Raw genomic sequence first — 7,181 nt, 5'->3', positions numbered from 1 at the left:
TGTTCCCTCTTTTTATTCACACAGCAACTTTTGTAGTTCATACATCCATTACCTCTAGCCCAGACTATCATGAAAACCTCCTAATTGGTTCCACTGCTTCTTGTCTTTGCCTTCTCCAACCTATTTTCTACCCAGATGCCTGAATAATCTTCTTGGAGCATAGTTCTGATTACACTCTCTCCTGCCTGAAAAATTTTGGTGGCTTCCCATTATCTATAGGATAACATGCAAATGCCTTAGCAAAGAAGGAAGGAAGAAAGAATGAAAGAGGAAAGGAGAAATGAAGGAAATAATCTTGACATTTATGGCTCTACACAGTCAGATTTCCCCTTTCCTTTCCAACCTTATTTGATATCTCCCCTCTTCCCCCCCCCCCCCTTAATTCTGTTTCATCCCAGAAGCAGGACAAACCATTCCACAAAATCAGTACCACATTTCCTAGCTTTCTGAACTTGCACAAGTTATCCTCCATTCCTAGGATATACAATTTTTCATATCTGCTTCTCAGGAACCTTGTTTTCCTTCCAGGCTCAACTCAGGTGTCGCTTCCTCTTGGAAGCACTCTCTGATAATGCTGTATTGAATTCTCTCCCACTTCAGTATTCCTTGTGTTATATTCATTTGATTAAATGTTGTATTCCCTTGATAGAATGCAAATTTCTTGAGGGAAGAGGTTTTATTTCTGTCTTTAGGTCCACAGTAACTGGTATGGTGACATACATAGCCATGGTTTTGAATTATGCTCTGTGACAAATTATTTTACTCTCTTTGGGCCTCAGTGTCCTCATTTGTAAAAGAAGGGGATTGGAAAAATTATCTAAATTTCCTTCCAGTTAAAAGTCCTATGACTAGAAAGCACAAGAGAAAAAAATGAAAAAAGAAGTTAAAACAGAAGATGAAAAGCAGACTGAATATGAATCATGAAATCAGAGAAAGAGTAAAAAAAGAAGGGAAATGAAGGAAAAGAGAAATTCAAGAACGACTTATGAGAGATGAAAAATCCTCAAATTCTTTCTTCACTACTGTGCTCAATTCACTGCTCAATGTACTTGTTTTTTTCCCCCAATTTTATCTTAGAGGAATTTAGAAAGTCTTAGTAAAGACCTCGCAAATCCACGATGTTGGCCCAGAAACACTGGACCCAACCCAGAAGTGATTCAGCTCCGCCAATAGCAAAAAGACCAGCTGCTTAAGTAATGAGTTGGTCCATCCAAGAGGTAGCTATTTATCCAACAGACAGATGGCTAAGAAAGTTAAGTTAGTTGGTGGGTTTTTGTTGTTTGAGAGGCTGTCAGCCAAATGTAATGGCCATATCTAAGTGATCTAAAACCATGGTGTTGCACTTTGGATTCTTTTCAAGAATCCTGTAGGTACCTAATTTACAAACATAGGAAAATTCAGAAAGAGTTATATATAGTCAGCTTATGACCCATCATTGAAAAAGTGTTATACTTTCTTAACTACTCCTGGGGTTACAATGTTATCCTTGGGATAGCTTATTATCTAATAGCAGAAACCAAATACTCTTTAAGCTTTAGTTTTCCAATTGATGAAATAAGAGTAATCAGACTTAAAGACAATTTATCTTCTTGTGAAGAACATACTTTGTTAGTTATAATGTGCAATGGATATGGAAGCTATAATTGTTGTTAGTATCATTATTAGAAATATGAAATAAAGAACCTTTGGGGAAATGGGAATACAAAGAATGGAGGACTATGTGGTTCATTCTACTCACAGATATATAATGCTTCTAAGTACAAAGAGGTGATTTATTCCCAAATAATGTAAATGACACTTCAATTGAGGTACTAAAGTATCACAATCATTGCATCATTGGGCAAATATCTCTTCATGGATTCCCATAAGAAATGTTGTGAAGGAGATTACCCAGGAAGCACGTGATCTGAAAAGGAGGTGGGCCAGTCATGTAGTGAGAATAAGGATAACAGATGGACAGACCAAGTGCTACGAAATTTGCACATAGAATACTTAAAGACTAAGAAAATGGCTTCCATATAGTTGTGTCTGTTATCTATAGAGGATTTATGGGAACACATAGATGAGAACTGGTCAAGATAGGAGGGTATTAATAAGTTTTGAGCTATGCCATTGGAAAGAGTACTTACACTGATGAGGTAACATGAGTTGAAATATCAAAATAATGGGGAACATTTTCAGTGAGAATGTAATTTATTATGAATTATCACAGTTAGAAATATATTTGGAAAGGGTAATCAAAGGTATAGTATCTTTACTATACCTCCCTGGCATATACTTTCTTTTTACATTTACCTTTTTATTTTAAATTTATGGAATATAAGAAACATTTCCATAATCTAATAAAAAGATGATTGTACATGAAACTGCAAATCTACTATACACAACTTACTATTCCTTTCAAATATATAACAAAATTATGTAAGTTTATTTTTATTTTTTCCCGCCCCCTGCCCTAAAGATAGCTACCATTAGACACAAATAGGTATATATTCTCTCTCTATATATATACCATATATATTTCTATTTATCATTTTTTCCTGGATGCAGATAGCATCTTTTCTTATATGTCCTTTATATTCATTCAAAGCCATTCTTAAAACAATATTGCTGACACTGTATACAATGTTCTCTGGGTTCTGCTTATTTTGCTCTTTATTATTTTGTGCAAGTTTCTCCATGTTTTTCTAAAATCATTGAGCTCATCATTTTTTATAACATAGTAGTACATTATGGCACAATCATATACCAAAACTTGTTCAGCCATTCCCCAATTGATGGGCATCCCTGCAATTTCCAGTTTTTTGCCACCACAAAGATAATTGCTATAAACATTGTAGAACATGTAGATTCTTTTCCTTTTCTCTTAATTATCTTTGGAAATAGAACAAGTAATGGTATTGCTGGGTCAAAGTTTATAGGTAGTTTAATAACTCTTTTGGCATTATTCCAGATAGTTCTCCACAAACAATAAATTAGTGTCCTATTTTTTCCCACATCCTCTCCAACATTTGTCACTTTCCCCTTCTATCATTCTAGCCAATCTGATAGGTGTAAAATGATATCTTAAGATTGTTTTAATCTGCTTTTCTACATTCAATAATGATTTAGAACATTTTTATTTTTTTCAAATGCTTTATTAACTTCAGATTTACATCATTTCCACCAGATTTTGAGTTACAAATTTTCTCCCCATTTTCCCCTACCCACCACCCCAAAATAGCAATCACACAGGATATCCCCTCCTCCAATCTGCTCTCTCCCATATTTTCTACCAAACCCTTTCGACTTTTCCAGTAGGGCATGTTGGATCTCTATGCCCCAGTGATTGTATATCTTATTTCCCAATTACATGTAAAATAGTATTAATAATAGTGTATATATATATATATAAATATTATAAATATATATATATATTTGAGTATTTGATTTTAAAACTTTGAATTCCAGATTCATTCCCTTCCTCCCTTGTCACCCACCCTTACTGGGAAGATAAGCAGTTCAGTATAGGTTGTACATGTGTGGCTAATGCAAAACAATAACATAGTAGATATATTGTAAAAGACTGACTATATTTCCCTCCCTCCCATCCCACCTCCCACTTGTTCTATTCTCTGCTTTGATCCCATCCCTTTTCAAAAGTGGGTGCTTCCAACTTCCTTCCCCTCCAGCCTGCCCTCCCTTTCATCATCCCCCCCTCTCATCCCCTTCCCCCTCTACTCTCCTCTAGGTTGAGATACCCTATTTAGTGTGTATTTCATTCCCTCCTCAAGCCAAATTAAATGGGAATAAGGTTGACCCATTCCCTTTTGCCTTCCTATTCTTCCCCTCTATTTTAACCATTTTCCCTTGCCTCTTCAATGTGAGATAGTTTACCACATTCTGTCTCTCCCCATCTCCTCTCATTATATTCTTCTCTCACCTCTTTTTTTTTTTAAAGCAATTGGGGTTAAGTAACTTGCTCAAGGTTACATGGCCGGTTATTTCTGGGTGTGGTGCTGAGTGTCTGAGCCCGGATTTGATCCAGGTCATCCCGACACTGGAGCCGGTGCTCTTACTTGCTCAGCCACCTGGCTGCCCCTCTCACCTCTTAATTTCACATTTTAAGTATTGTCCCTTCCTGTTAAATTGGTCCTGTGCCCTCTATCTATGTATACCTGTAAACATATATACACACATTCACATATGTATTCATATGCCCATATACCCTCATATATAGACACACACACACACACACATATATTCCTATTCCATTCAACTAATGAGAAAAGTTTCATAAGTTACAATTATTGTTTTTCCATGTAGGAATGTTAATAGTTCAACTTTGATAAGTTCCTTATGGTTTCTTTTTCCTGTTTACCTTCTCATGCTTCTCTTGCTTCTTTTATCTGAATGTCAAATTTTCTATTCAACTCTGGTTTTTTTCAGCAAGCATGCTTGAAAGTCCTCTATTCCAGTGAATGACCATATTTTGAATTTGAAACATGATACTCGGTTTTGCTGGGAAGGTGACTCTTGGTTTTAATCCTAGCTTCTTGGACCTCCAGAATATCATATTCCAAGCCCTTCAATCCCTCATTGTAGAAGCTGCCAGATCCTGGGTTATCCTGATTGTGTTTCCACAGTATTCAAATTGTTTCTTCCTGGCTGCTTGTAATATTCTCTCCTTAACCTGGGAATTCTGGAACCTGACTATAATATTCCTAGGAATTTTCTTTTTGGGATCTTTTTTAGGAGGTGATCGGTGGATTCTTTCAACCTCTATTTTTCCCTCTGGTACTAAAACATCAGGGCAGTTTTCTTTGAGAACTTCCTGGAGGATGATTTCTAAGTTCTAACTTTGATCATGGCTTTCAGGTAGTCCAATAATTTTTAATTTATCTCTCCTGGATCTATTTTCCAGATCAGTGGTTTTTTCCCATGAGATATTTCACTTTGCCTTCTATTCTTTCATTTGTTTGGATCTGTTTAACACCATCTTGATTTCTCATAAAGTCATTAGCTTCCATTTGCTCCAATATAATTCTGAAGCAATGATTCTCCTCAGTGAGCTTTTGAGATTCTTTTTCCATCTGGAAAATTCGGCTTTTTAAGTCGTTCTTCTCCTCATTGCCTTTTTGAGCCTCTTTAGCCATTTGAGTTAGTCAATTTTTTTAAGGTATTATTTTCCTCAGTCAGGCTGTTGACTCTCATTTCATAATTTTCTTGCATTGTTCTCATTTCTCTTCCCAATTTTTCCTCCACTTCTCTTATCTGCTTCTTAAGGTCCTCTATGATCTGTAACCATCTCATATTTTCCTTTGAGGCTTTTGGTGCAGGAGTTCTGACTTTCCTGTCTTCCTCCTGTTCCATGCTTTGCTCCTTTTTGTCCCCAGAATAGGAGTCTAATGTTGGAATCTTCTGTCTGCTTTGTTTCCTTTGCCTGGTCATGCTGCCCCTCAGTCACTTGACTCCTGGGCTTTTTGCCACAGTAGGACTCTGCCACCAGAGAGGGGAACTTTCATCCCAAACGCTGGGGTTTTTTCAGCTCCTGGAGGTATTAGATGGGTGCCCTCTCTGAGGCTGCCACATACTCTGGCAAGCTAGACACACACCCCAGGACCTCCACCCTAGACTGCAATCCAGATCCAAGCAGGTTAAAGCAAGAGTGATTACCCCTCAGACTGGTGCTTGGTCCCCGTACACTCTGCAGACCAGGAGTTGAAGCTGCCACTTGGCGCTGGTTGGCTGTGCCAGCTTCTCAGTGGCTTCTTGCCCTGGGGGTAAAAGCCACGCACTCCCACTTACTGAGTCCCAAAATCCAGAGTGCACTGACCTCTCACTTTGTCCTTCGAATCTGTGTGTTGATAAATCTGGAAATGGCCACAGCTGCTGCTGATGTGGTGTCCCTTCAGCCAGCAGCCAGCAGGCCTGCCCTGGGGCTAAAGCCTTGGAGTGGGTTGGGCTCAGTTCCTAGAGTGCTGAGCTGGCTGATTCCTGCTGGCCTGCTGGGCTGTCCTTAGCCAGAGGTTAGCTTCTCTGTGTCATTTTGTGGGTTCTGTAGCTCCAAAGTTTGTTTAGAGTCCCCTTTTGATATGGATTTGGGAAGGTGGAAGCCGGAGCCCAGCGGAGGTCCTGCTTCTACTATGCTATCTTGACTCTGTCCCCTTAGAGCATTTTTAAAGAGTATAAATTGTTTGGTTTCTTTATTGTAAAACTGCCCATTCATATCCTTTGACCATTTATCAATTGGGAATGACTCATTATCTTGTATATTTGACAAAGTTCTAAGTACTATTTATAATTATTATTTTTACTCACTACTTTCTTTCTCAGCCTCTCTTTTTGTCCTATCCCTGTTAACTGAACTTTTCCCTTACCTTCTTATTCCTTATTTTATCCACCCCTCTAAAATTCCCTCCCTTGTCTTCTCCCCTCATCCTCCTAATCTTATTCTATACACTGTTAAAAGTTCCTTCCCTCCACCCTATCCTTCAGTTTTCTCACCTCTCTAGAAGTTCAGAATATCCTTTTAAAAAAAAATCCTGAGCAATTCTCGAAACATAGTCAAATTCTCCTCTGAATTTAATATCTTTAACTGGTGGGGAACAGGTTTCTAACACTTCTTTTTGGTAATCACTCCTTTTCATAGTCATTTCTTACTTTCCCATACCATATTTATTTGTTCTGGTGAATAGTATATATAAATTTTTTGGGGGGGGGTGGTTTGAGCTTTTTTAAAAACATTATTCCAAAATATTTTCTATTAGGTTTTATTTGTAGGTGCATCTTGCTCACCTTGAAACAAAATGACATTTTAGGGTGAACTTCAATTGTATTAAAAGACATCACATTGCAGCACCAAAAAGAGTAATTGCTGATGGATGACATAGGGAGAGAGAGAGAGGGAGGGAGGGAGGGAGGGAAGGAGGAAAAGACATAGAGACAGACAGGCACACAGAGAGAGAAAAGGATGGAGGGCAAGAGAGAGAGAGAGAGAGAGAGAGAGAGAGAGAGAGAGAGAGAGAGAGAGAGAGAGAGAGAGAGAGAGAGAGAGAGAGAGAGAGAGAGAGAGAGAGAGAGAGAGAGAGAGAGAGAGAGAGAGAGAGAGAGAGACAGAGAGAGAGAGAGAGAGAGAGAGAGAGACAGAGAGAGAGAGAGAGAGAGACAGAGAGAGAGAGAGAGAGAGAGAGAGAGAGAGA

Source organism: Petaurus breviceps, unplaced genomic scaffold (genome assembly GCF_028583685.1).
Source record: "Petaurus breviceps papuanus isolate PSGF00001 unplaced genomic scaffold, PetGlider_PUasm1.0 90847, whole genome shotgun sequence".
In the NCBI taxonomy this organism is placed as follows: domain Eukaryota; kingdom Metazoa; phylum Chordata; class Mammalia; order Diprotodontia; family Petauridae; genus Petaurus; species Petaurus breviceps.
Note: the sequence above shows the minus strand (reverse complement) of the source record.